This window comes from Canis lupus, chromosome 12, assembly GCF_003254725.2.
Source record: "Canis lupus dingo isolate Sandy chromosome 12, ASM325472v2, whole genome shotgun sequence".
Lineage (NCBI taxonomy): Eukaryota > Metazoa > Chordata > Mammalia > Carnivora > Canidae > Canis > Canis lupus.
The window spans coordinates 18,353,655-18,381,171 of record NC_064254.1 but is presented as its reverse complement, the minus strand read 5'-3'; the positions used below and the strand labels follow the sequence as shown (position 1 = coordinate 18,381,171).

Below are 27,517 nucleotides of genomic sequence, written 5' to 3'. Positions count from 1 at the left end.
GGGCATTTAGTATATTTGCATATTAGGAATTTGAGTTTCTTCAGTCTTGCAAAAGTGAAAAGTCAACACTGTATTTTTCTTTTTAGAGAGAAGGGGGAGGGGCAGAAGTAAAGGGAGAGAGAGAGAATCTTAAGCAGGCTCCACACCAAGTGCAGAGCCTGATGTGGGGCTTGATCTCACGACCCTGAGATCATGACCTGAGCCAAAATCAAGAGTGGGACACTTAACTAACCGAGCCACCCAGACACCCTAAGAAGTCAAGACATTTATATAAAATTAATATTCTCAAACAGTTGGCAGGTGGGAGAAGACTAGGATTAAAACAAACGAACAAACAAACAAACAACAAAAAACGAACCTCTCCATCCACTAATCTTTGGTTGTCTGCCAATTTGACATGAATATTTGTAGCCAAGTTGTGGATTTTCTCATCTCTGGCTGCTCTCAATGTCACGGTCACCAGAGAATGGTGTGAGTTTTTTCAGCTGGCCTCTACCATGGCACAGAAGCAGAAACCAAATTCTATCAGTATTGTTTACTGATGACCCTGGTGAGGACACACACATTCCTCATATCATAATCTGTGCTCTGATTGCTTTTTGTCCATAATCCTCACCTAATTATTACCGAGTAGGTGTGCAGCCAGGGGGCTATAAAATACTGGGTAACTTATCCTAATCTTCTTAGAACATCCATTTTACTCAAAGACCTGGAAAATTCTAATTAACACAAATATGGATCATTTATACCATAGAATTTGTATGCATTAAAAAACAGTAGGAGAGAGTATGGTAGGCCACCTCTGTCTATGTTCCTATACCCCAGGGGCGGTGTTTCACATTATTTTGCCATTAAGACTAATTTCAAGGAGAAAATACGAATGCTATAGGAAGTGGAAAGAACAAGAGAAGAAACCCAGGGAGGCATCATGATAAGAAAATTGATATAAGTCAAAATACTCAGTTTCTAATCCTTGCCCTGCCATTCACATCCTTGGCAAAGCTTTATCTCTGTGGGCCTCATCAGTTTTCTCATTTGAAAAATGAAACAGTTAGACTGATTTTGCAGTCCCTCTAAACTCTGGCTGTCTATGATTTTATGATTGAATTATTCTTTTTCTACTGAGAATTTTACCCTAACTCATAGGCGGCCAGTTGACTATTTTGTATGGTAGAGCCTTCCCCAGCCCTGGCTCCTGTGGCAGTCTCCATCTGTGACCAGGACTGCCAGTCATTCTGTGATTATTTTTACTGTTCTGCAGAGTCAAAGGCCTACCCTAGAGATGGAGTTTCATTTGAAATACAGTTGAGTGCACATGATGCTAAAAAATGTGTTACCCCTCATGCAATGGGGTAAGTCTCTAAGAGAATTTGCCCCCTAAATTTAGGGTATCAATGAGACAATGTAAACCACCACAACAGCTACTTGACAATTTGTCACTCAACTTCAGCAAAACTATAGAGGAACAGCACAATGAATTAATGAAGAGCAACAAATCCCCATGACAACATGTTAGTTCATTAAAATTTTATCAGCATTCTTCCTAAGGAAAGTGTGCCTTCTGTTCTATGTTGAGTTTCTTCAACATTGTTTTACAGCCAATTCACAGCATTCTGGTGCTTCAAAATTAGTTCCTGTGGAGAGTGAGATACAGATAGACTCTATATTGTGTCACACATGGGTCTCCTGGGTGTCACGATGAAATATTGCTTGCATTTTTGTGTATCTTATGGCTTAAACATTAACAAGCATTTCCCTACTGCCTTTTTTGAGAGTAGGTTAATTAGCTGAAAATCTATCTCTGTGTTAATTTTTAGCAAATATATTAAATCGCATTTCATAAGTATCTTTCTAATATTCAACAAAAAAAAAAGGCATCAAATTGGGAGGGGGACGGTTGGCAGAATGTTTTTGCCTGCTGCCATAGTGGCATTTTCCCTCTGGCTTTGGAATACACAGAGTAACACATAAGCTTCGATAATTTCCTTGGATTCCTTTTCTCTCCTTGAATTTTTTTTTAACTCCTTGAAATTTTTGTTTTGTATAATCCAGATGCCAGTGATCTGGGTGTTCCCAAATCTTCCAGCATAATAGGGATATACTTCCTTTTTATTATTTAAGAAAAGTCTCATAACCTCATTGTATGAACAATAGGAAGTGCAACACAATTACCAATATTTTCTAGAGTTTTTGAGAGGATTTCATTATTTCTATTTAATTTCTGCTATGGGTTCTACCGAATTCTTGACTTTACTCACATCTATCCTTTTATAAAAGTATCTAAATGGATATATATATATATATATATATATATATATATATATATGGAAGTCAGTCCTTTTTACTCTATTGACAACAAACTGAGGATTACAGAAATTTAGCACCCTCTTTATTTACCTCTACAAATTGAATATTGTGTATTGTTGAAGAACATGGATTTAGACCATTCATCCATATATACCCATGGCCATCATGAGGTCTATTTTTTTTTTTTTTTTTTGGCACAGAAATTGAAGGAATGAGAAGGAATGATTTTTTCACTTGTCACTAAGTGTGTTTATAATGGACTTAATTATGAATTTGTAAATCTGTGTAACCTTTGTAAACCTGTGTAAAGTTTAGCAAAGTGTATCAAATAGAATGACACATTTCCCTTGACTCACATTTTTTAACATACACTAGAAATAAACACACTTATGCCAAAATTTATATAAAAATATTTATGACAATATTGCTTATAACAAGAAAAACAGAGTTAATCTAAATATCTGATAAGGTTGATTAATATGATTTGTTACATCCCTAAATTGAATACTAATCAGTCATTTAAAATAATGAGGTAAATCATGATTTTCTGACATAGTGGATTATTTACAATATGTTAGGAAATTATAGGGAAGTATAACATGATATATGTTTGTCCCAGAATGTGTGTGTGTATATATAAATATACACACGTGAAATGAGGTCTATAAGAAGACACCAGAAAATATCACTACATTGTGGGATTTAAGGTGACTTGATATTTTTTTTTTATGCTTATTTTCTATTTTTCTGTCATGGTCATGTTATATTTAGTAATGTCTTAAAAAAGAAAAAAAGCTTTTAATCATAAGCTTTAGAAAAAATTTCAAGAATTACTTTTATAGATAACTAAATGCATCAGAATCTAATTATTTGCATTATGTATAGTAGGATTTCTTAACAGCCTCACTATAGACGTTTTAGGTCAAATAATTCATTGTCATGGGAGCTATCCTATGTATTGTGGGCTATTTACTAGCATCCCTAGCCTTTACCTCCCTGATGCAAGTGCAATCTCATTATGACAACCAAAAATGTCTCCAGAGATTGTCAAATGTCTCCTGAGTAGGAAGAGGGGCAAAATAACCCCTGTTGAGAACTACTGATTTACAGGTATTGATTGATTGATTTATACCATATACCATGATTCTTTTTTTTTTTTTAAGACTTTATTTATTCATTTATTCGTGACACACAGAGAGAGGCAGAGACATAGGCAGAAGGAAAATCAGGCTCCCTGCGGGGAGCCTGATGTGGGACTTGATCCCAGAACGTCGGGATCATGACCTGAACCACAGGCAGCCGCTCAACTACTGAGCTGCCGAGGCATCCCTGTACAGTGATTCTTAATTCGTATATAGAACAATTATCTTCTCTCACACTTTTTTTAAAAAGATTTATTTATTTATTTATTTATTTATTTATTTATTTATTTATTCATGAGAGACACAGAAAGCGAGGCAGAGACACAGGCTCCCTGCGGGGAGCTTGATGCGGGACTAGATCTTGGAACTCTGGGATCACGACCTGAACCGAAGGCAGACGCTCAACCCCTGAGCCACCCAGGTGTCCCTTCTCTCTTATGTTCATTCCTCTAGTAATATTATCTCGTTTCATTCTTTCATCTTGAAGGAAAAGTTGTATTTGCCTTTTTCCAGAGAAAGCCTGAATGTAGACTGAACTAGAGTAATTGACAAAGTGTAGCTGGCTTACACCACTGAATCTGAAAGTATTATCTGTTAATGTCACCATGGCTAATTGCTCAAATCAAAGTTATCGAGGGGGACTTGTGCTCCATACTAGTGGGCTGTACATCTTACACTTAGCTTAACAACAAGAAAATGTCCAGCAAAACTTATTCAATCAATCACATATTTGAAAAATATTTATTCTAAATATAGATACATTTTTATTTCCAATAATTAGTCTGACTGTGGAAAATGTATGATTCTTATGATCATTAGACAGGGCTTTGAGTTCTGAGCCTGCCACTTTCCTGTTAACATGACCCTGGACAAGTCTTCTAATGTCTTCAAGCTGAGGTTTTGTTATTTGGAAATAAGGATAATAATATTAACAGCCCCACTTAATTACATGATTATAATAAATAATGAGTGCATTTATAGCTTGAAAGTGCTGTGTAAACTGCCAAGGATTCCATACCCATTGGGAATTCATTTCTCATGGAGATTGTTGGCAGCTGAGGTTGCTATGGCAACTTCCTGGTTTTTTTTTTTTTTAATGTTTCAAAAGCAATGCCTAATATATAAATGCCATCTATTTACACCTAGAAAGTAAATAGGGATAATTAAGGAATTTAACTTGTTTAACTGGTGTTTTTCTGAATGTCTCTGTTCCCTTTGTCAAGATTTCAGTACTCATAGTAGAAATTAAATAAATCTCAGATGCTGGTAGATAGATATGGAATATAAAACTAAAACAGATAGGAAAGTAAGAGAAAGTAAAATAAAGGTGAATTCTTAAAAGAAAATAACATCACAGAAATTAGGAAACACATGTTTGAGCTCATTTCAAGAATTACCAGTGTGAGATTTCCTCTGATAGTTGTTTTCCCTGCTTTATTCAACCCTGTTAAAATGAATCAGCCAATGGGGCTTCTGCTTATCCCCCAGGAGCCTCTGCTACACTGTAGTATAACTAAACATTAGAATATCTTTTTCTGATTAGCTGTCTCACAGCTTCTCTCCAAAACATCCCCTGTGGATTTTGGAAAATTATTGCAAGCTAGCATCTGAACAAGAATGGAAGATATGCCAACTCCTTTGCCTGATAACTACTATGCCTGCTAAGTTCAAGATTGTACATTGACAACTTTCAGAAAGCAAAAATAAAATGGGTTTAAAAACATGTACCAACCAACTACTTGCTTTGAATTTCATTTGTTCTTACTTTTCAGGTCTTCAAAGTTAAGATATAAGATCAGACCTAGATATGATGCCCAAATGGAAGATGATAATAAATACTTGAATGAGATGTGGGGTATGTACATGTGTGCATGTGTGTGTGTGTGTGTGTGTGTGTGTATTAAACAATGCTTGGAAAAGGACAAGTAATGTTATAGTTCCGACATGACAAATTTGTGCAAAAGAATATTAGTTTGCTGCCCACTGTGTGCAAAGATGATGCAAGAAGTCCTCTGATTAGCAAGAAAAATATTTTCAGATTAGTTTCCAAGGATGGGGAGTAGATTCCGAGATTAATTTCTTTCCTTCAGTTTTGTTTGTTCTTCATGGATGGTAGCACACATTTGAAAAATGATTGCTTTATGTACTCTTAGATCAAGGAGCAGCTTAAAGAGAGTTAATAGCCACACACTTACACAGACCTGGAAGATAATTAATATGATTAACTGAGATGAGAGAAATGGCATGACAATACTCAATTTGGGGAAATGGCTGAATCCATTTTTGATAGCTGTGATATTGGCAGAATGTGTACATACCTATCTAGTCATTCAGCAAGCAGTTGGAATTGACAATGTCATGACCAGGAGAGAAATACATGGGAAAAATAGATGTGAATATGACTGCTTATGCTAATTGGAAGTTTCAAGAGTGAGTGAGATGACCAAGGTCTAAAAAGCAAGCATATGAAATTGTCAAACTTGTCACTACTGTCATTTATTATTATTGTTTTTTACATTTATTGTGTTTTTCAGACCAGACCTTAAGCTCTATCACGGAATTTCCAGAAGTCTTGTTTACTATTGTATTCTAGAGCCTACCATCATACCTGGGACATGGCATTCCTGAAAGAAGGCACAACAGCAGAGATTATTCATAAGTTAATACAGAAGTTAACTTGTGTTTTTTTCATTGTCGTTACTGATTTTAAGTGGAGCAATCTTATCAACAGAAGAATTTAAAGGTCATTTTGCCTCTCCCATCAGATAGGCTTTTATATTCTTTATTTGCAGATTTGTGAGTGTCATGGGGTCAGGAAGAAGAAATTATGTCTCTTCATTTCAGGCTAGATGGAGACTGTCATTAAAACACTCTCCTTATTTTGTATGAAAGGTATGTGCCTCACAGGCAATTATAAGGTAGGACTTCTTTAGAAGAAAAGGGCTTGGTGCTTTGGTGCTTCTGTGTAGGGTTCATCTAGATTCAGAAGGAGTCTCTCTAGACCTGAAAGGGACTGTGAAGGGTCCGCTACAGTGAGGTCTGGGTGACTGTGGATTGATTTGTCAGGGCAAGATAACCATTGTTAATGTCGATACTGCTTTCTAAGTTAAATGGTCATTTTGACAAGGCAGAGGAATGGAACCAGTAGCAGATATGGCCTCTCCTCTTTCTGAGAAACTGATAGCTTAATTCCCAGCCCCTTGGAGCTAAGTGGGGCCATTTGATTGTGTTCCTGGTGATTGGAATGTGGGAGGAACTACTGTGTGCTTCTGCCAGACCACGCTGGACTGCTGAACCTTCTGGCAGCATCCTTTATACTTTTTCTTCCCTGATGGTGGACCAGATTCAAAGGATCTGTTAGGAAGCTGGGATCTCACAAATGTCAAAGACACAGAGTGATGATTGCATGGAAAAGAGTTCTGTTCCTACCAAACTGCATGGATCCATGACATGATCAAGACATCATCCTTACACTACTAAAAGCAATAGTAAGTGGGATGTCTGGGTGACTCTGTCTGTTAAGAAACGACTCTTGATTTCAGCTCATATCATGATCTCAGGGTCTTTTGATGGAGCCCCAAGTAGGATTCTGCCCTGGGCATGGAGCTTGTCTAAGATTCTCTCCCCCTCTCCTTCTCCCTCTCTCCCTCTCCACAAGACCTCCCACCCCCTTCCTGCCCCCCCCACACTCATACTCTCTCTCCCCTCTAAATAAATAGATAGATAGATAGATAGATATGATAGATGATAGATAGATAGATAGATAGATAGATAGATAGATAGATAGATAGACAGACTAGTAAGTTGAATGGTCAGCATGGGAGTGGGGTTAGTGCCCAGTGTGTCTCAAGTCATTATAAGAGGGAAGAAGGATCAGAACCGAAATAGGAAATGTGATGATGAAAGCAAGTAGTTGAGTGATATGAGGAAGGGGCCATAAGCCAAGGAGCATAGATGACTTCCAAAAACTGAAAAAGACAAGGAAACAGATTTCCCACTGAAGGTGCTAAAGAAATATGATCCTGCCAACTGAGGATCCCACACTGATTTAGACTTCTGACTTCTAGGACCAAGAAAGAATAAATTTTGTGTTGTTTTAAACCACTAAGTTGTAATAATCATTTACGACAACAATAAGAAATGAATATATGGTATCTATTTGCTTATAGCTGATTCAGGTGGGACTGAATGTAGAATTTTTTTTTCAGTTCCTGATTAGAGCTCCAGATGTTCATTCTTTCATAAATCTTATAATGAAATATCTATGATTTCAGTGTAAGTGTATTTAAAGTGAAGTATAAACTTGTGATGCAGCTGGATCACAGAAACTATATGGAGTTATATAATGTCCCCTGTCACTTGTTGTTGGTGTCTCATCCACATGCAATTCCATAGGATTTTCTTTGATCTAGTCTTTCTTTCCAAAGCATTCAACTTCTTATAAAAGTAACACCTACCTTTCTTTTTCCTTGTATTTCATTAGTATATTCAGTATTTAATAGCATTTTTATGTTTTTATTTATTTGAGAGAGAGAGAGAGAGAGAGAGCATGAGCAGGAAGGGCAAAGGGAGTAAGAGAGAGAATCCCACTACCCTGAGATCAGGACCTGAGCCAAAACCAAGAGTCGGTTGCTTACCTGACTGTACCACACAGGTGCCCCCATATTTAGTAGCATTTTATGATTACAATAAATTTGAGAAGAGGTATTGATGACTTCATAATAATATTGCTAAACTAGACAGATCCATTCAGTGTGTATGGTTTCCAGTTCACTGTGTTTTATTGAAGGCATAAAGAGTATTAGTTAATATAGATAATTGGTTAAATACAGATCAATTAAGATAACTCATATCATAGCTCCATTGGCCTGGCATGGCTTACACAATTATCCTTGACATAATCACCCTGACCAAAGGAAGATATTGCAGATAAGGTCAGGATAGTTACCCCAAAGTGTTTCCCTTGAGCTCTTCACCATCCTCCCACTATAAAAGTTGTATAAACCAGGTACTTGAATCTCTATTCTTTATTGTAACTACAGATGGCCACATGGACCAGTTTTAACTATTAAGATGTAAACAGTCTTTGGAGGGATTTCTGGGAAAGGGCTTTCTCCCTGATAAAAGGTGAGATGAGCATGAAGAGTGTCATTCCACCCTGGCATGTACCCTTCCCTCACTTCTTGCTTATAGATGCAGTCATGGAAGTACAAGGGAAAAGTTAAGAGTCTTAAGGATATCTACCTCACAGGTTGTGATTATGAAGTTGCTGTAATATCCTGGAATTGGTTATTTAGTTATGACTGGTCACTTTCAGTGGTTTTCCTCTAGCTGGAAGATAAATGCTTTGTTACTGATGGAAAACAGAATAAACTGATTGACTGTATGAGGATTATGTTTTCATTCCCAGAGACAGGGTGTATATTGGTTAACAGTCACCGACTGAGGACGGGGAAGAGTCTTTTGCCTAAAGGAAAACAATCTCTCTTTATTAAGAGAAAATAGGAAATGGATCTTAGACAAAAGTAACAACAGTCAACCTCACATGGGCATCAAAAACTCCACTTCTCTTATATGGATCCAAAGTGAAAATCCAAGCCTTAGGTGTTGTTTCTAGAGAAAACTGAAGCACTAAATTCAACTATTCTGCTTTCCTAAGCTCTGCTAATATTTCTTTTCCTTTTCCTTCTTTTCCTAAGATGCTAGGTACTTGTAAATTAAAAACCTATGTGGAGTAGGAAGGTAAGTTAACTTGAGCTAGAGTCAAATGAAACTGTCAAAAGAGGAATACCAGTCACTTTAAGCTGCTGTCTGAAGTCTGCCTGCCTGTCTCCTTCCTATAGTCTCTGTAAGACAGCTCTTGTTAAAGGCATATGTCATGTCAGTCAAACACCATAGGTGGTATTTGGAGTTTGAGGTATTGACAATAGGTATTTGCTTTTGTCTCACATCATCCCATCTCAAAGGTATGTGGTAGGTACAGATGCCTCTTGAAAGAAAGGGGACACAGATGATGGATGAAAAATTGTCAATGGTAGCCGGTACTATCTATTATTTCCTGACTTACCAAATGGAATATTAGATTTAACAAAAATGTTCTTCTTTATTTGAGCATAAGATAATTTTCATGACTGATTTTATAAAAAGATTTAGTTTTGCAGGTTGGTTGAAAATTGCGTAGTTTGCATACATTTCAATTCAATGAAGGTTACTGAGAATCTACTGACTTAAGTGCATAATTTAAGACCTTGTAAAGGGTAACATAAAAATGAGAAGACAAAAATTCCTGCATTGAAGTGACTTATAATAGAGGTACAGGGTGGGGAAGAGGAGGCAAGATAGTTCCATAATTATAAGTCAAGGAAATTAATTAAGCAACAAAGCAGAGGTACAAAATAGTAGGAGTTCTTAATTGATATCTGGGCATAAGGTAAGGGAATCTTCAAGATGAACATGATATTTAATATTATATTTTTGGGGGGCTGTGAAAATGAACTCTATGTTAAGATGGGAACACCTGCATTTTAGGTCTAATCTTTAATAAATTAGAAAAAAAATCTTTATTAATTTTGGGAAAATTAATACTTGAAAAATTTACCTTTATTAACTCAGATTCATCTATAGGATGGACAATGTTTTATTAGTGATTTTATTAGCCTGAAATATTTTTGTTTCTTTTTTATCTATGGAAGTGATTAAATTATTATATGAGATGTATTTAAGTATAAGACTTTAAGTTGAAAAATGAAGGTTGCTGGTGGGGAGGTCGGCAGGGAGATGGGTTAAATCAGTGATGGAGAGCACTTGAGATGAACATTGAGTGTTGTATGTAAGTGATGAATCACAAGATTCTACACCTGAAACTTGCACTGTATGTTAATTAATTGGAATTTAAATAAAAACTTGAAAAAAAAAAGACTTTAAGTTGAATACAAAAGGGTAATTGAGTGGTAGGTACTTTTATGATTAATTATGTATAGTAGTATCTATTTTTTAATATGAGTGCCCTTAGAAGATTATATTTATTTCTTTTTGCCCTGCCTCATTTCAAAAATGATTTAGACACTTAACAAAAAGAAAGTGTATCAAAAGAAAGTGTTTTTAAGAGTAAATTTAACTTCTTGATATAAATATGAAATTAAAAAAATTAAAACATTCTAAAAATGCAAGGTATTATGTTATGAAATCTGCAAAAAGCAAGTGAAAAGAAAGAGGTAGTTTTTATTGAACGTATTTTTCACAACTACTGTCCACAGTGTTAAATCAAGATATTTTTGGGTGTTCATTCAGCAGACCTCCATTTTGTATTTCATGATATCAGGAAGGGTGAGGCTGAGGAAACAAGGTGGGGGGAAGTGTTGGTTTCTTGAGGACAAAATGATCTACCAACAAATAAATAATACATACTGACTGAAGGAATTAATTCGGCACTGAATGCATTTTCAATGTTATACTAGGGAGTGATAAATGGGATAAATTTAAGTGAACTCCTAATTGCTTTGATAATTGGTCAAGACAGTTGGTATCTCTATTTTTTTTAAAGGGTTAGTAGATCTCTTTTGAGAGAACTAATTTTTCTCAAAAGGCAACAATATTTCATTTTTTTTTCAGTACTCAATTAGAGCAAAGTAAAGCAAAACAAAACCAATAACCTGAAGCTGATTAGCAGACCAGGGAGAAAAGATAAAGCATATAACAATTTTGGAATGTTTCTTGAAACTTGTTTTACAAAAAATAGAAAAAAGAGAAGTTGTTTAAGAAATCTGCTTTGAAAACTTCTATTCTCATAATCTCTTTCTTAGCTTATTTTCTTTCCTTTCTCTTGGATATCCTGAATGATTGACATCCTTCAGACACAGATGAGGAGAGAAGGGCTGAATTTAGCTCTGACAGAAATTAAAAAAATACAATAAGGAGGGGTGCCTGTATGATGCAGTCAGTTAAGGGTCTAACCTTTGATTTTGGCTCAGATCCTGATCTCTGGGTCATGAGATCAAGCCAGCATCAGGCTCTGTGGTCAGTGTGGAGTCGCTAGAGACTCTCTCCCTCTCTCTCTGCCCCTCCCCCTACCTCCACCCTTGTTCTCTCTCGCTCTTAAATAAATAAATAAATAAATCTTAAAAAAAAAGGTAAGAGGGGCAATGACATATGACTATATTCCCAGGACCACATATGCAATCAGTGAGTGCTTACTTTGTGCTAGGGATTATGTCTGGGGCAAATACACTTAGTCCCTATGATGATCTTAAAGGGCAAATACTATCATTCCTATCCTACATAGGAGAAAGCTGATGTATATAGAGACTTAGTAATGAGATGCTGAAGTGGTGGCTTCAGTTTGGATGCTGAAGTGATATGCATTGGATCAAAGAGAGTTTTGAGACATCCTCCATGCAGGTGGTCTTAAATCCCCTATGAATCTTAAATCTGTCCTAAATGTAGAGGATGTAAAAAGGGTTGGGTCATTAAAGATGGGATAGGGGAGGATTTTTGAAGATCTCAGAACTATGAGTGCTATCCCCTCCTCACAGGGTCAGAGTTGGAGGTGTTTTCTCCTGTAACTGAAAAAGAATCTATGAGTTGAGGTGAAGAGAAGGCTGGAGAAATGACTAGGGGCCAGATCATGCCAACATTCTATTTGTCTTCTAAGGATAGTGGGAAGTTGTGAAGTATTTTACACAGTAGGATGGCATACTTACAAGTTTACTTCTGCTACTCTGTGTAGAATGTTATTCTCTGCAGCCAAAAGTGGAGCAAGGTGGTCATTTGGTAGTGGTGGCAGTGGACATGCTGAGAGTTGAGGGGGGCAGCTGTAGTGATGGACTCAATGCATATTTTGTGAGTAGAAGCAACAGAATGAGTTAATGGAGTAGATGTGGAGGTGAGAATAGAAGCTGATTTTTATGGAGCAAATTTAATTTAGAAAAGTAGACAGTCACTTCTGAGTTACCTGAAGTGACAGCATTTTTAGGTACTATCAACCACTGAAATTGAGTCAAATAAAGATACCTAATGTCCACTTTTTAGGTAATTAAAAGAGGAATTTTAAAGGAAAGCATTTACCTTGTAATTCCAAAAATGCATATATAAGTCAGTCCCTGCTATTCATCTGTAGTGGCACATAATTTTCTTTAGGGAAATAAATCTGTTGATTGTTGGAACTGCCCACCAAACATGACATCCTTACCTTTGGAATGATTAGAAATGGAATTTAGAGAGAATATTTTCATGTGTATCTTTTATAAATAAGAAAAACTGAGACAAGACCAATCACACACACAGTTCATTGGTTGTCAAAGAGCTCAGGGATCCAGATCCCATCTGATCTTTTTCTATCATCATCAAACACAGGATGACACTGACAAAGCTTGTCAGATGTCAAGGTCAAGAGGACTGAAGTGGTGGTGAAGCTGAGATCAAGAATGCTGCAGGTCAAAATTATGAGAGAGAAAAACAACATTCAGGTTCGTAGTCTGGAATAAGGTAGGGTCAGAAAGGTAGGAATGCCGATTTGTACTATTGGATGATACATTTCGGCTGCTAGAGTTGACTGGGTCCAGCTCATTCGCTATTTAAATATAACTCTTACGAATTTGTTCTGCTAATTTGTCTCCACTCAGCTTTCTCCTTTTTACTCTCTTGTTCAACTTAAACAACATATAACTTGCACTGATTTGCTTTTGGTAACTAACTCAGAGCTCTGAGCCCTTCCCTCTGATTCTTCCCAGTGAGACACTGCCAGAGTGCCTTTTTCTAGGGAGAGCTGCAGGATCCCTTTACTCTGCATAATCAGACTTGCTACTCATAGGTCCCCCATGTATATATAGCTGGGTGCATTCTCTTTGTTATCTTCACATAAAGCAATGTATATGTCACTTTATAATATGATATATTATATATAGTAGTATGCAATTATAATATATATATTATAATTATGTCTTAATTATATATTATATTAATCAAATACTTGATTATGTAATTAATTAATCATAACCACCAGAGCTTCTCATCTCTGACTTGATTTTAATTAATATTTGGTTATTACAAATGACAGGTGTGCCTCAATTCAAGAAAAACCCTTCCTTCTTTCTGCCTCCCTCTCTGCCTACCTTTCTGTCTTCATGTCCTCTTGCCTTGTTGCTTTCCTTCTGTATCCCATCGACGCATTCAACAAATGTTGAGTGTCTTCTATATGCTAGGCTTTGGGCTAAGTGCTTGTGATTTAACAGTGAAAAAGACAGATATAGTTCTTTTCTTATAGCTTTTATAAGTAGTAGAAAAAGATCTATTAAATACAATAGTTTCAGATATTGTTAAAGTTTAGGAGGAAACACTAAGCTGTGTGAGAGAATGATGGAGCATGATTTTGCATAGAGTTCCCAGGAACAACCTGTGTGAGGAAATGATGTATCCATTGAAAGCTGAAGGATTTAAAAGAAGTAGTCAAATATACTTCAGGAGAAGTGTTTCCATCAGAGGAAACACTTTCAGCACGTGAAAAGGTAGCTGTAGCTCAAATGGTCTTTTGTATGATGTAGGAAAAAATGTCCCTTCCTAAAGACATTGCTGGATAATTACTATAATAAATAGACAAATATGTGAAGAAACCAAATGTGAGTTAAGCCTCTTATAAGTTCAATTTATATTTTACACAGTTTCACATTGCTGCCTGACAATAGCCCTAACAAAAGTGGGAAAGAAGTTCATATATTCATGGAAGTAAAAGATACCTCATGATTCTGGATTCAATTTAATGTGATGGAGAGATAGATAGGAGTCACAGTTATGAAAGTTTTTGTTGTTATTTATTTGTTTTGTTTTGTTTTTCCAAGCAACTCAATGTCAGAGCATGGAAAGCATATTTCTGCAATTTTTCTCACTTTTCCTTCAGGGTTACAGGATGGTTGCGGTATCTTCATGTGTAACATATTTACACAATTTATTTCAGAAGCAAGAAATAGCAAACGGAAAAGAATTCTCTGTTGGACTCCTTTTCTCTCCTCCTCTTCCCTCCATTCCATTCTTCTTGTCCGTTCCTCTTCCTTCTTCAATTCAGGGAGGTTAGGATTTCCCAGAAGCCCTCAGCAGACTTCATCTCATGCTTATTGGCCAGAATTGATCACTTGAATATACACCTCAGATAGGATCACCTTCCTGGTATCAAGGGGTACCCGCTTCAACCTACTACCTCCAAGATTTACCATTACATTTACAAGGAGATGTACAGAATAGTGCCTGCTAAATTCTTATGGCTTTAGAAAGGAGTCTGTAGCAATCAAAAGGTTCTAAGAGGAGTTCCTAACGCAAGTTACATCATATAATGTGTGTTTTCATGAGATACCACTAAGAACTGGATGGTGAACGTATCAAAAAGGCAGAAAAGTAGTAGCGGAAAGACAAGTTAGGAGGCATTTTCAGAAGTTCAGGTGAGAATTCAAGTCCCCTACCCTGAGGTGGCAAAAGGAGCAATGAGGAAAAGAAGTAATGTAACGCCAGGAAGACAGAGCAAGGATATAACTCTGTTTATCTTACATCTCTGTCTTTTGAATTAAAGATGGACAGGGGTGCTGGGTGGCTAAGTCTTTTGAGCCTCTGGCTCTTGATTTCAGTTCAGGCCATGATTTCAGAGTCCTGGGATCGAGCCCTATATCGGGCTCCCTACTAAGTGTGGAGTCTGCTTGTCTACTTCTCCCTCTTGCTCTTCTCCCCTCTTGTGTACTCTCTCTCTAAAATAAATAAGTAAATCTTAGAAAAAAAGAATTAGAGATGGACACAGACTGCTGAACTCTATTAATATTAGAAGAGAAGGGTGGACTATTAGATCCACCTTTTATTTTATGTGATGAGATGCTGTTAAAACAAATCAAATCAAAACAAGATAGTCATCTTTCCTTTTGCATCGGAGAGTTTTCAAGGTTTTAAGAAATTTTTTTCCAAATCTTTGACTTAACCAAAGCTCATGACTTATCACCAAGTCTTATGATTTATCTGCTCTCTTATCTCTTCTTGGTCCTTTGTCTTCCCCCATCATTCTCTCTTGCATGTGGCACCTCACAAAGCCTCTCAAAGACTCCTTACTCAGAGTCTAGGGGTGAAATAGTTGAAACTCCAGCCACATCTGCTATGACAGTGTGCAAAAGAACCAGTTCCTCAGGGATCATGCTCCCATTACTCTTCCATTGACTTTGGAGGGATAAGAGAAACTATGTAAAAACAGTAGCATGCTGTAAATCTCTGCTCCCTGTGTGTCCTAAGTATCCATGTCAAGTGCCCTGAATTTATTGACAAAATCCACACTGTTCTTCTTGACAGCAGTACAGAAACTTGAGAGCTACAGATGGAGAAACTGTGTTTGGTTCTGCCTTATACATCTGTGAGAGAATCGCCTCTTAGTTCACCTTCATAATCTTTATAGTTGATGGTGAGAAAAGGTTTGGTTCCAGCTACTAAGTTGAAGCTCAAAGCATTAGCGATGTATGCATTTTATTTAATGGCATTTACTTAGAAGAGTGAAATAGCTGTGTGGTTGTGTGATTTTTCTAGGGTTACTTCTTTAACTAACTTTTTGTGAAAGTAGTTCGAAAGTTTTATGCCGTCTTTTAGAAGGCACAAGAAATGGTGCAGAACTTCAAAGCTAGATAAAGCTTCCAGAGAGCACTCAGCTGGTCCTCTGGCCAGAGTGGAACCAGAAAAATTATTTAAGAGTAATACATTTTTTAAATTCTTATTGATAAGATTTTAAAATATTGCCCTTGATATTTTATTACCACAGGTTTAATGTTTCGGGGAATTTTTTTTTTTTTTTACTTTAGCTAGGATTCATGAACAGTATTTTAAGTGAACAATTTAATATATTTTGTCAGAGGTGTATTCTAATGTAACCTTAACCATCTAGTCAGGTGTAAAACATTTCCCTTATCCAGGAAATCCTCTAGTATTCCCTGGCATTTCTTACTGCAACCCCACACAGCTAGAGGCAACCATTGTTGTGTTTTCTATCACTATAAATTAGTTTTGCCTGTTTTTGAACTTCATATGATTCATATTTTTGATGTTTATTTTCTTTCAATATAATATTTTTAGTCATGCATGTTACTGTATTAATAGTTTACTCATTTATATGAGCTGAATGGTATACCATTGTATAAATATAACCCAATTTGTTCATCCATTCTCCTGTTGGTGAACATTTGAATTGTTTACATATATTTACTATTAGAAATAAAGCTGTAAGGAGCATTTTTGTATTGATGTTTTGGTGGGTATGTGTTCATGTCTCTTGAATAAATGGGATTACTTGGTCATGAGGTAGATATACAGTTAATATACCAGAAAATATCAAGCCATTTCTGAAGTGGCTATAACATTTACAGTTCCACCCAAAGCTTTAGAGAGTTTCTTTTACTCTCCATTCTCAACAAATTTGGTGGTGGTCTTGGTTTTTTAGTTTAAGCCAATCCAGTAGATATGGAATGCTATCTAGTTGTGGATTTGATTTTCATTTCTCTGAGGAATAAAGATGATGAGTCCTCTTTGCATGCTTAATAATCATTCATATATTTTCTTTTGTGCAGTATATATTCCTGCCTTTTGCCCATTTTTATTGTAATTTTTAAAAGTTGGTATTTTGTTGGAAATTTTTATATATTCTGAATATAAGCTTTTTGTCAGATATATGCAGTGAGTAAATTTTCTCCCAGATTATGGTTCACTTTTCATTTTCTTAATATTGTCTTTGGATGGGGTGCCTCGTGGCTCAGTCAGTTAAGCATCTAAGTCTTGATTTCAGCTCAGGTCTTGATCTTAGGTTTGTGGGCTTAAGCCCCATGTTGGGTTCCATACATATAAAAACATTGGGATGCCTGGGTGGTGCAGCTGGCTGAGCTTCTTACTCTTGGTTTCTGCTCAGCTCATGATCTCAGGGTTGTGAGATTGAGCCCCTCATCAGGCTCATCACTCAGCATGGAGTCTAGTTGAGATTCTCTCTCCCTCTTTCTTTGGCCCTCCTGCTCATGTTCTGTCCCTCTAAAATAATAAATAAATCTTTATAAGTCTTTAAAGAACTGTCTTTGGATGAACAGAAGTTTCAAATTTTGATTAAGCCCAAATTAGCATATTTTTCTATTATAGTTAACACATAAAATTCAATATATCAATTTATTAGCTTCATTTTTACTTCTATTTGTTAATCAGAATAAAATTCCAAATTATATGTAATTCATTTAACTGAATACCTTTATTAGCCAAAACTTTTTATGATACTTCACTAATTGGAAAAAGAAGACAAACTTTATTTAAAGCATTATTGTAGCCTTTATTCACAGAGAACTACTTTTAACTACAAACACAAAGCAGTGCTGTACAAAATAAAGCCAAAACATTAATTTCCCTGCAAATTTAAATGAACAGAAAGGGGACGCCTGGGTAGCTCAGCGGTTAAGCATTTGTCTTCGGCTCAGGGCGTGATCCTGGACTCCTGGGATCAAGTCCCACTTCAGGCTCCCTACGTCAAGCCTGCTTCTCCCTCTGCCTATGTCTCTGCCTCTTTCTCTTTCTGTGTCTCTCATGAATAAATAAATAAAATCTTAAAAAACAAATAAAAGAATGGAAGGAAAATTCCTGCCTACCAAGGAGAAAAGATAATAACCATAACCTCAAAGCCACATCAATAAGAATGCAAGATGATGCTTAGAAGCTGAGCAAAAGGTTAAGGATAAGTGTAGTGGACAGAGATGTTGGCTTTCATGGCTAGAGGCTGGGCCAAAGACGCTCTTGTAGGAGATGATAGGGCTCAGGGCCCATGCAAAGTCATGTGATAAAACCAAACTGTACACATTTGAAAATGCTCTGTGAAATGGAGACTAGAGAATTCTACCTTTTTGAAACTTATTCCTGTTTGGGTACCTGACTGGGAAAAAAAATCTACCACAAGGCAAAAAACAATAGTGAAGTAGCTAAAGCTTGAACAATACAAAAGCATACTGAAGTCCAAGCTGAAAACTTAACATAAAAACTAGCCCTCTGCTTGGGATACTCCTGGACATTTGGTGAAAGTAAACATAGAATATCTCTGTAAGGGACATTTTCTCTAATCAGAGCAAGCAGTGTCTCCCACCCCCAACAGAAACAACAATAGCAAAAAATGAAAGAAAACAAAACAAAAAAACTTTATTGAAGATTATCTCATACCAAAAAAATTATCAAATACATTAGGAAATATTTCATAGGAGAAAGAGTAAATGGATATACTAAACTTGTATTTTTCTCAAGATTAAGAAGGTAAAACAATTGAAAAATAGAAGTATACATTGCATATTTAAAACAATAAGACATATAAAGAACATATAATTCACACACATACACCACAATGAAATAATAAAACACTATAAACAAAGAACTAACAGATTAAAAAAATCTAGAGATGCAATATATAGGATAATCAGATCAATCTGAAGAGTCTATTAGTGAACTGAAAAACAAATTTTATTAAGTGCTTGGGATCATAGCAAAAAAAAAAAAGATTAAGAAATGGGAAATATGAGAAAGAGATTAAGTAACAGTGGGAAGAATAACAAATCCCTACACATGCCTACACATGGAGGAGGGCCAATGCTAAGAGTTAATATCTGACAATTTCCATGAATTTTTGCAAATCTAGATCCCAGGACAAAGAAGCACATCAAATCTAAAGTGAAGTATTTAAGACCACTGCATGCATCACTGGAAATTTGAAAAATAGTGAAACACCAAAGACAGTAGAAAATTATAAGGGCCAATAGAAATGATGACTTACCTACAAAAAAATCTTAGACTCAATGTAATTTTCTCTTTACAAAACTAATGACCAGAACACAGAAGAATAGTATGTTTAAAATACAGAGAGAAAATAACTGATACTATGGAAATGTTTACCCTGCAAAGCTGTCATTTAGCACAGAAGTGAACTAAAGGTATACCAGAAAAGAACTAAGACAATTCACTATATATTGAATCTCAGTGAAAGAAGTACTAAAAAAAAAATGTACTCCCGTACTCCTGTAAGAAGGAAAACAGATAGAGAACACCAGACCTTGGTAATGATGCTGGTTAACTTCAAATCAGTTATACCTATTAAGAATAGAAATACTAAATACATTTTCAAAGTCAATAGAAGGAAATAAAGAAAATTTGATTATCTCATATAAGGCAGGAAGAAGAAAAGTAGACAAAGAAAAATCACAGAAAAGAGAAAGCATAAAATAAAATAGTAAATATAAATCCAAATGCATAAAAAGCATGAGAAATAAATGGATGAAACACATAATTAAAAACAGATTGTCAGATAAATAAAAAGCCCCAAATATCATTTTTGTGACTTTAGAATACACAAAAAAACTACATGATTTCTGATTACCAAAAATGTGGTAGAGTATAAAGACATGATTTGCAGGGAGACACAGGATCTTCTAACTATTAATTATATCTGAAGAGAGATAAGCTGCTTCAACTAACCCTGTGATGTTTTATTTCCTAAAAAAACAAGTCCAATCAAATATGGCAAAATATTAACATTTTTAATCCAGAATGTGCAAAACCTTAGTCATTTGAGAAATAATCTGTTCTAGCTATTCTCTTCTTACCTCAATGGAAAATTGAACAGTTTAGGAAGATTGTTGACAGGTACTCAAAAAAAAATACATTTTCTTTTAATCTGGAATTAAATAGAAGTCAAATTAACCATAGCTTTGCATTTCTTAAAGATTCATACTTTTGGAAATTTTTCTGTAAATATAAGTAGATTAGTTACATCTGGGTCTCTCTCCCTCATCCAATGTATTTAGTTCTACCAATATAAATTCCTATGAAACACGGTATTAAGATAAAATATACAGGAGAGAACTTTTTTTTTCTGTAAGGGACAGTGCCCAATTCACATTTGCTATTTTAAAAATTTCTTTTAAGTCTTCAGAGTTTTCAATATGATAGTGATTCCATATTTTTAATGATAACATGACTTTGCACAGAGACCTTTGAAAAGAAAATTCCACTGCATTTCTTCATTTGACAAATTATCCCCATGGCCAATACAGCTGTGAGATGTGTTTTTGGATTTTGAAGGGATGTTTGAATAATCATTCTGTCTATTGAAGCTTTGATAATTTTCCATGTACTGCACAGCAGGTCATATAAGAGTGATATAAGGGGAGTGCCTGGGTGGTTCAGTCGGTTAAGCGTCTAACTTTGGCTAGGGTCATGATCGGGAATGATCCTGGGATCCAGCCTGGCACTGGGCTGGGCTCCCTGCTAGCAGGGAAGAGAGGAGGTGCTGCTTCTCCCTCTGCCCTGCTCATGCTCTCTGTCTCTCAAGTAAATAAAATCTTTTTAAAAAAAGAGTTATATAAGGTGCTAAAAATGTTACTTTGGTTTTTCTGTACTATGGTCTTTTGTTTTCAGTGATAGATTTCTCCAAGAAAGTCAGGTACAGGGAAAACTGATTCATGACACCCAAACCCGCTAAAGACAACACATCAGTAACAACAGAACAAACCCCACCTTAAAGATGAACAGTAGGAAATGCTGGAAACCTACTTTCTTCCCACAAAGAGAAGACAGAAGTTCCCATGACAGAGGAGGCTTTTTTTTTTTTTAAGATTTTACTTATTTATTTATTCATGTGAGACAGAGAGACAGAGAGAGAGAGAGAGAGAGAGAGAGAGGCAGAAAGAGAAGCAGGCTCCATGCAGGGAGCCTGACATAGGACTCGATCCTTGGACTCCAGGATCACGCCCTGGGCCGAAGGCAGGCGCTCAACCACTGAGCCACCCTTGCATCCCCAGAGGAGGCTTCTTAATGAGTATGTGGGATTAGATCTGGAAAGGATCGAGGAAGGGCAGGAGAGAGCATGGGTGAGAGAGAGAGAGAGAGAGAGAGAAAGAGAAGGCCATCACATTTCAAGTACATCAAGAACCTATCTGATTTGAGTGCATATGCAACCTGTGCTGGAAACGGGATTATCCTTCTTTCGCTTGTTTTATTATCTTATTTGTGTGAAAATGTGTTTACCATTGCTGATGCACTAAAAGGAATTTGGATTTGGATTATGGAAGAAAGTCTAGGCTCAGGATAAGGGTGTCTAAGCAATTTATATAGGGGTGTGAAGGAAAGTTGTGGAAATGAAAAGACTGTGAAAGAAAACCTGAAAAGTAGACTTTAGAAGAGTTGCCATAGGAAGGATTCTGGGTACAGTCTGTATTTCTGATCAAGAAGTGGGTTTTGAGTGCTGTGTGCTTCTTAGCCTGTAGCTACCCTTCATCTACATCTTGTAGGTGAAAACCTTCTGTTAGTGTCCCACTGGAGGGTGAGTACTTCCTAAAATGATAGGTTCGCTGTTTCTAACAGTGATGGCAGTTGCTACAGCAGACAAACCCCCAGATCTTTGGGGCTTAACACAATAAAAGTTTCTTTCTCTCATATGAGGTCCAACACTGATGTTTATGGCCGATCGGTGGGACTTTTCTGAGTAGTGATTAAGGTGTCCTGGATCTTTCCATCTTGTGGTTTTGCCATTTCAATGTTTGGCTTTCAAGACCACTCTGCTAACTGCTTTATGTCAGAGGGTGGAGGATGGGGACCATGCATGAGGAGACCTAGACCAGACTTGGAAGTGGCTTATATTATTTCTATCCTGGCCACACCAACTGTAAGGGAGTTTGGGATAAGTGGTCTTGCCATGAACTTTGCAAGGAGAAACTCCTGGAAGAACTCTCGAACCTTTCAAGTCAGTATTCCTATATCCTCACTGATGTCCAATATTCTACTATAAAACATCTTTCAATGGTTTCTTATGTTTGTTGCCATATAAATAAGTAGGAATTTGGGGGCATTGATGGATATCTATTCTTTAGTATAAGTTATTGGTTTGTAATTTGCTAATATAACCTATTAGCAGGTTTGAAATCAATTTAACATCAAGTTATGACCTGCATAATTTTAAAAAGATGAAAAAGAACAGAATAAAAAAGTTACAGTGTGTTAAATCAAGTGCAGTTAAAAATTGTTTTGTATAACTTTTGTGCCTATACATGTAATATATATAAAACATATAATATCTGTATTATTTATATGTGTAATATGTAATTGCATATCAATATGCTAGTATATGTAAACAAAAAACGAAAGTTATATGTTTTTATCTATACATATAAATGCAGGTTATTAAGCTGGCTGCAATACATATTTCTTCCTATGGTACAGTAATAGTGTAACTAGTTTACTACATCTTTTCATACAAGGTAGTACTTCAGGTAGACTTGGAAAATAAATTGAACCTATCCTATTTCAGTTTTGGCTGGGGTTGCACAGGGGGAGTGAAAGGATGCCCATGTAATTTCCAGTAAAACCTGAATTTTCTTTTTCCTATAAATAAAAATAACTGGATAGGAAACTCATGAAACATCCTTAGAAATTATCACATCTCTACACAAGGCTAAGGATGAGTTGGTGGCAGAAGTACAAACTTAACTCTCAATCTGTTTGCCTTCTGTCAGTTTTAGACAGATAACTTTTTTTTTAATCGTTGTTTCAAGAAGTATCAATATACATGCATAGTATCAGTCCTGTCATCTAAAGTTCTTTATATAAGCAGGTGGTTTTGGACCTTGCCTGCAGCAATAGCCTTTGATCATTTAGGGGCTACTGATGTACCCTAGGCAGCTCCAGTTAAACAGTTAGCTGTAGTCATTTAGATATACACCTTTATACTATATCTTTAATCTTTTTGCACTTATAGTAGGCTCACAGTATGAGAATATTTGAAAAGATTTTTCCCCCACAGTTATACTTCACCTTTTTCTTTCTGGGGACATGCGTAGTGTTTTTTTCCTGTATGAATGTAATTGAGATTATACATAAGCATGAATATTTGATAAATACGATTATAGACAAGCCTAGTAAAATCATTTGAGATGGTTTCTACTAGAAGCTTAATGCAGCTGTTTCTATTCGGAAATAACTTTTGAACCTAAAATCTGGAGCTCCTCAAGAATCCCAGAATAATAAAGATATCTATTTCTCTCCACATATGATTTATGAAAGATGGAATATAGTGTATTAAGCAGTTAAGGAGGAGGAGAACATAAGACCAAAGCCCTGGTTGATTTGGTCCCCACTCTGTTTTCACGTTAAGCCTCATATATTCACAACTTATAGGAATGAACAGCTACAAACCCAATGATGCCACAACAAATTCCCATGTAGTATCTGAATGTGTGGAAGGTCTCAAGCACATTGGTCATTCTGGTGGGGGATGTAGGATGAGTTCACTGAGAATCTTCTAGTCTGATGGCTGTATGAATTAGTAGAAAAATGTATTGGTTTGGGACTCAAAGAGAGCTGTTCTTGAATCCTGGCTCTGCCATTTATTCTGGCTGCAACAGTTGACTAATTATTTAGTTTTTCTACGCATTAACTTTCTTACTTGTAAAACCAATATGATGATACTTTGTCAGGAATGTTTATTGCTGCCAATAGAACTCAGATTGGCTTAAACAGAAATAGAGGTGTTTTATTTTGTTTTGTTTTTTGGCTCACCTAATAGAAAATCCAAAGGCATACCAGTATCAGAGGAGCCGTTTCATTTAGGGTCATGTGTCATCAAGATTCCAGCTCTCTTTCTCTGCATTTCTCAGTTTTGCTGTTATCTTCTTTTGAGTTGGGACATCATACGAATTGTATTAATGGTAGCAAAAATGACTGGAAAACATCCAGGTTACATAATTGCAGACTAAACAAATCAGAAAAGAGGACAGGTAAAAAAAATAGTTTCCACAAAAGACTAGAAAATGAACTAGAACTCTACAATGAAAGGCTCTTCTTGCAATAAATTTGATTACATGACAGCCTCTAAAATAATCACAGTGGCCACATAAGTGGGGTAAGCTATCCATCCTACAAATAATTTCTGGTTCAGAAGTAGTTCTCCAAAAGAAATGTAGGTTTTGTTTAGAGGAAAAATGCTGGGGAGGCCAGCATCTGCTAGCTATCACTTGACTATCCCACATCTCTTACGTTCTTCTTCCCATGAAGGTACGCTAAGGACTAAGTCAGATGTACCTGTCCCATCTCCCCTCCTCCAAGGAGGCCATCCAACTTCACATCCCTGAGTAGGAAAGAATTAACACAATGCACCTGGTTTTTCAACACTAGCATATCTTCAAGAGGGTCTGCTGTGTGACTGACCATTGGCTAACTCCAGGGAACAGCTTCTGGAGATGTTCCCCCTGTTACTAATGAATATAGTTGTTTTGTATACCCAGGGCACCCACCCATGCTATACCACTTGTTAAGACAGCTTGTACAGACTTCTGGTGGAGAATGGTTTCCTTCTAGGGGTCTTAGTTTCAGAAATCATGGCTGGCCATGCAAGTAAATGAGCTCACATACACAAGCTCCAATAAAAGTCCTCTCCTCTAATACTCAGGAGTGCCTCCTTGGTCAGACACAATTTGCTAGTGCCACAATTCTTTCTTCATGGAACAGTGCATCCTGTGTGATTCCTTTAGGGCCTTAGGAACATGTGCCTACCTTCAGACAAACTCTACTCAAAGGACTTTTCCCCCTTGCTGATCCTGCTTTGTATCTTTTTGCTATAATAAACATTAGTTCTGGATTTTGTGAGTCCTTGTCAGGAACACTGAAAGTGTGTGTGGTTGCGTTACCCTTGAAACAATCTTATTGCAGCATCCAGATCCAAACTAGGGTTTTCTGAGTTAGTGGTTAGGTGCCCAATCTTAAATACATTTTGCAAGTAATAATACTGTGACAATAACCTAAATCTGCAAGCTGTTGTAGTGCAGCTGCAGATAATTCATAAACAAATGGGTGTGGCTGTTTCACTACAATTTTATTTATAAATGCAGGTGGTGGGGAATGAGCAGATTTGGGCCACACACACTGTACTTTGTTGACTGTTACTCTAGGTAGTGGGCCATATTCTTGGCTTTGTTCATATCTAACTTCCTATAATGTGATGATCTGATCAAATTTAACTTGGAAGTTTAACTTCTTAAAGTGCAGTCAATATACGGTGGGGGATAACAGATAAAAATATATATTAATCAATGGTCTATAATATACATGTTTCCTGCTGGACTGTATAACATAGACTCCTTGACTTGGGAGTAAATTCTCAATCATCGATCTGGTACTTCTATCCCCCGTGGGAGTTATTTCCTTTATCCCATGTTACTGTGATTACCTCTTGGGTAGGATTTGAGTGGTATTTGCCTTCACACAGCACACTTTCTCTGGGTGTAGGCCCAATAATTGCCTTGGGGGTAGAGCCATCAACATCCTTAATGTCTCACTAATTGTTTGAAGGTTTTGTCTTCAAACTATTTCCTGAATACTTTAATTGAATTTTAAACAGATTTTAAACTCCTTTTATTGAACTTCAAAGGCTAGTAAATAAAACCAGAGATATTATTAGGTAATGGTCTTTGAGTGTATAACTTGACCTGAGAAATTTATTTCCCAAAAATAGGTGTTGTTTAATGGCCTCTGCCTTGTTCTTTTTTGGGGATCAATTCAGAGCAACCCCAAGATAGTTGTGGGGTTGGAGAGTCACTCACCTGCAATGAGAGGAGATGGTCCCCTTTGCATGCAGTAATGAACAAGAGTTTTCTTGGAAGATGCTTAGGTGATAATATTTGTCTCCATCCCCAATCTTATCACTTGTGAGTATCTCTCCCCATGATTTTTATTGCAACTTGACTTTAGTGTGGGCTGATAAGTCAGATTTTTTATTTTAATTAATCAATCAATCAATTAATTAATTGATTGATTACCTGTGCACAGTCAACTTCCAGTCAGTTTTGATTGCTAAGAACAGACCAAAAGGATCACTCAGAGAACAGTGAATCTTTTTTTGTTTTTTTTTGGACCAGATTATTCTCTTTTCCTTAGAGAAGAGTATGTTGGTCTACTCAACAATGAAATGGAAATAAAAATGATAGCTGTGTTGTTAGGTAGGATGTAATGGGTACATCTTGTATCAGAGAGCTGAAAGCTATCAGTAGAAGAGAAGAGGAAAGGACAAAGGCAGGGAGGGAATAGGTTTTGTTTTTCAGAACCAGTAGTTCCTACCATAAAACTTTCTAAATGTTTCACTTGATAGCCCTTTATATGAGCCAGTTTCATCTGCTTTGGAGCCCCCTAAGTGGTCCTGATGTTACTTTTAGCTCATTATAATACTAAGGTCATCTTTCCACCATTTTTTTGAACATATGATATATATGTTGACATGCTAGGCATGCATGATTGAACCTAAGTAATAGAATATGTGTGTAAGTTCTTTAATATGTATACAAGTTCTTAGGGCACATGGGTGGCTCACTTCAGTGAGCATCTGACTCTTGATTTTGGCTCAGGTCATGATCTTGGGGTTGTGAGATGGAGCCTCATGTCCAGCTGCAAGATATTTGCTTAAAATTCTCTCCCTCTCTGTTTGCTCCTCCTTTTGCTTGTTCTGTCTTTCTCTGAAACAAATACATCTTAAAAAAATATATGTATGCAAGTTCCCTGTCCTCAACCCCAATACACCGAATAAAAGCCTCCTATACCAACCCCAAGGGGTGACGGTGTTTTGAAAACTGTCTCTCTGTCTCCTTACTTGTAACAAGTAATGAAAAGTTATTTACTTTCAATACTCCTTGGCTTGTGTTGAATTTAATGCATCCCAAGAGGTGAACCCTTTGAAGTTGGCTACAGTGTCATCAGTTATTATTAGTGTAAAATTAGTGAATACAAGTAAACTGTTAGAAAAATGCCTGGTGCCTAGTAAATAGTTGATATAATGATGGCAAAAAAAGGTCATAGGAGTCAGCCAACACACTCATATCTTGAAAATTTCCTATTAAATCCTTTACCGCTTTAGCCTTACTAGATACATGGTCTGAGCCTAAAGCTACAATTGCTACCAGTTTTCGTACAATAAAGGTGCCAGTTTTTCAGATCTGGACAACAGAATCCTCATTACTCTTATCCATACTTCAGTTTAGCCAATTCTGTATGTTAGCTCTCTTTTGATACCC

At 36.4% G+C, this 27,517-nt stretch overlaps 1 long non-coding RNA gene across 2 annotated transcripts in view; it reads right to left on the bottom strand.

Moving 5' to 3' along the window:
• Positions 1–27,517, bottom strand: part of LOC118350367 (uncharacterized) — a 68,346-nt gene that overhangs the window by 37,369 nt on the left and 3,460 nt on the right. For both annotated transcript variants that reach the window (XR_007401498.1, XR_007401499.1), the window contains exon 2: positions 24,018–24,210. This is a non-coding gene — a long non-coding RNA (uncharacterized LOC118350367). The remainder of the gene's footprint in view (positions 1–24,017; positions 24,211–27,517) is intronic.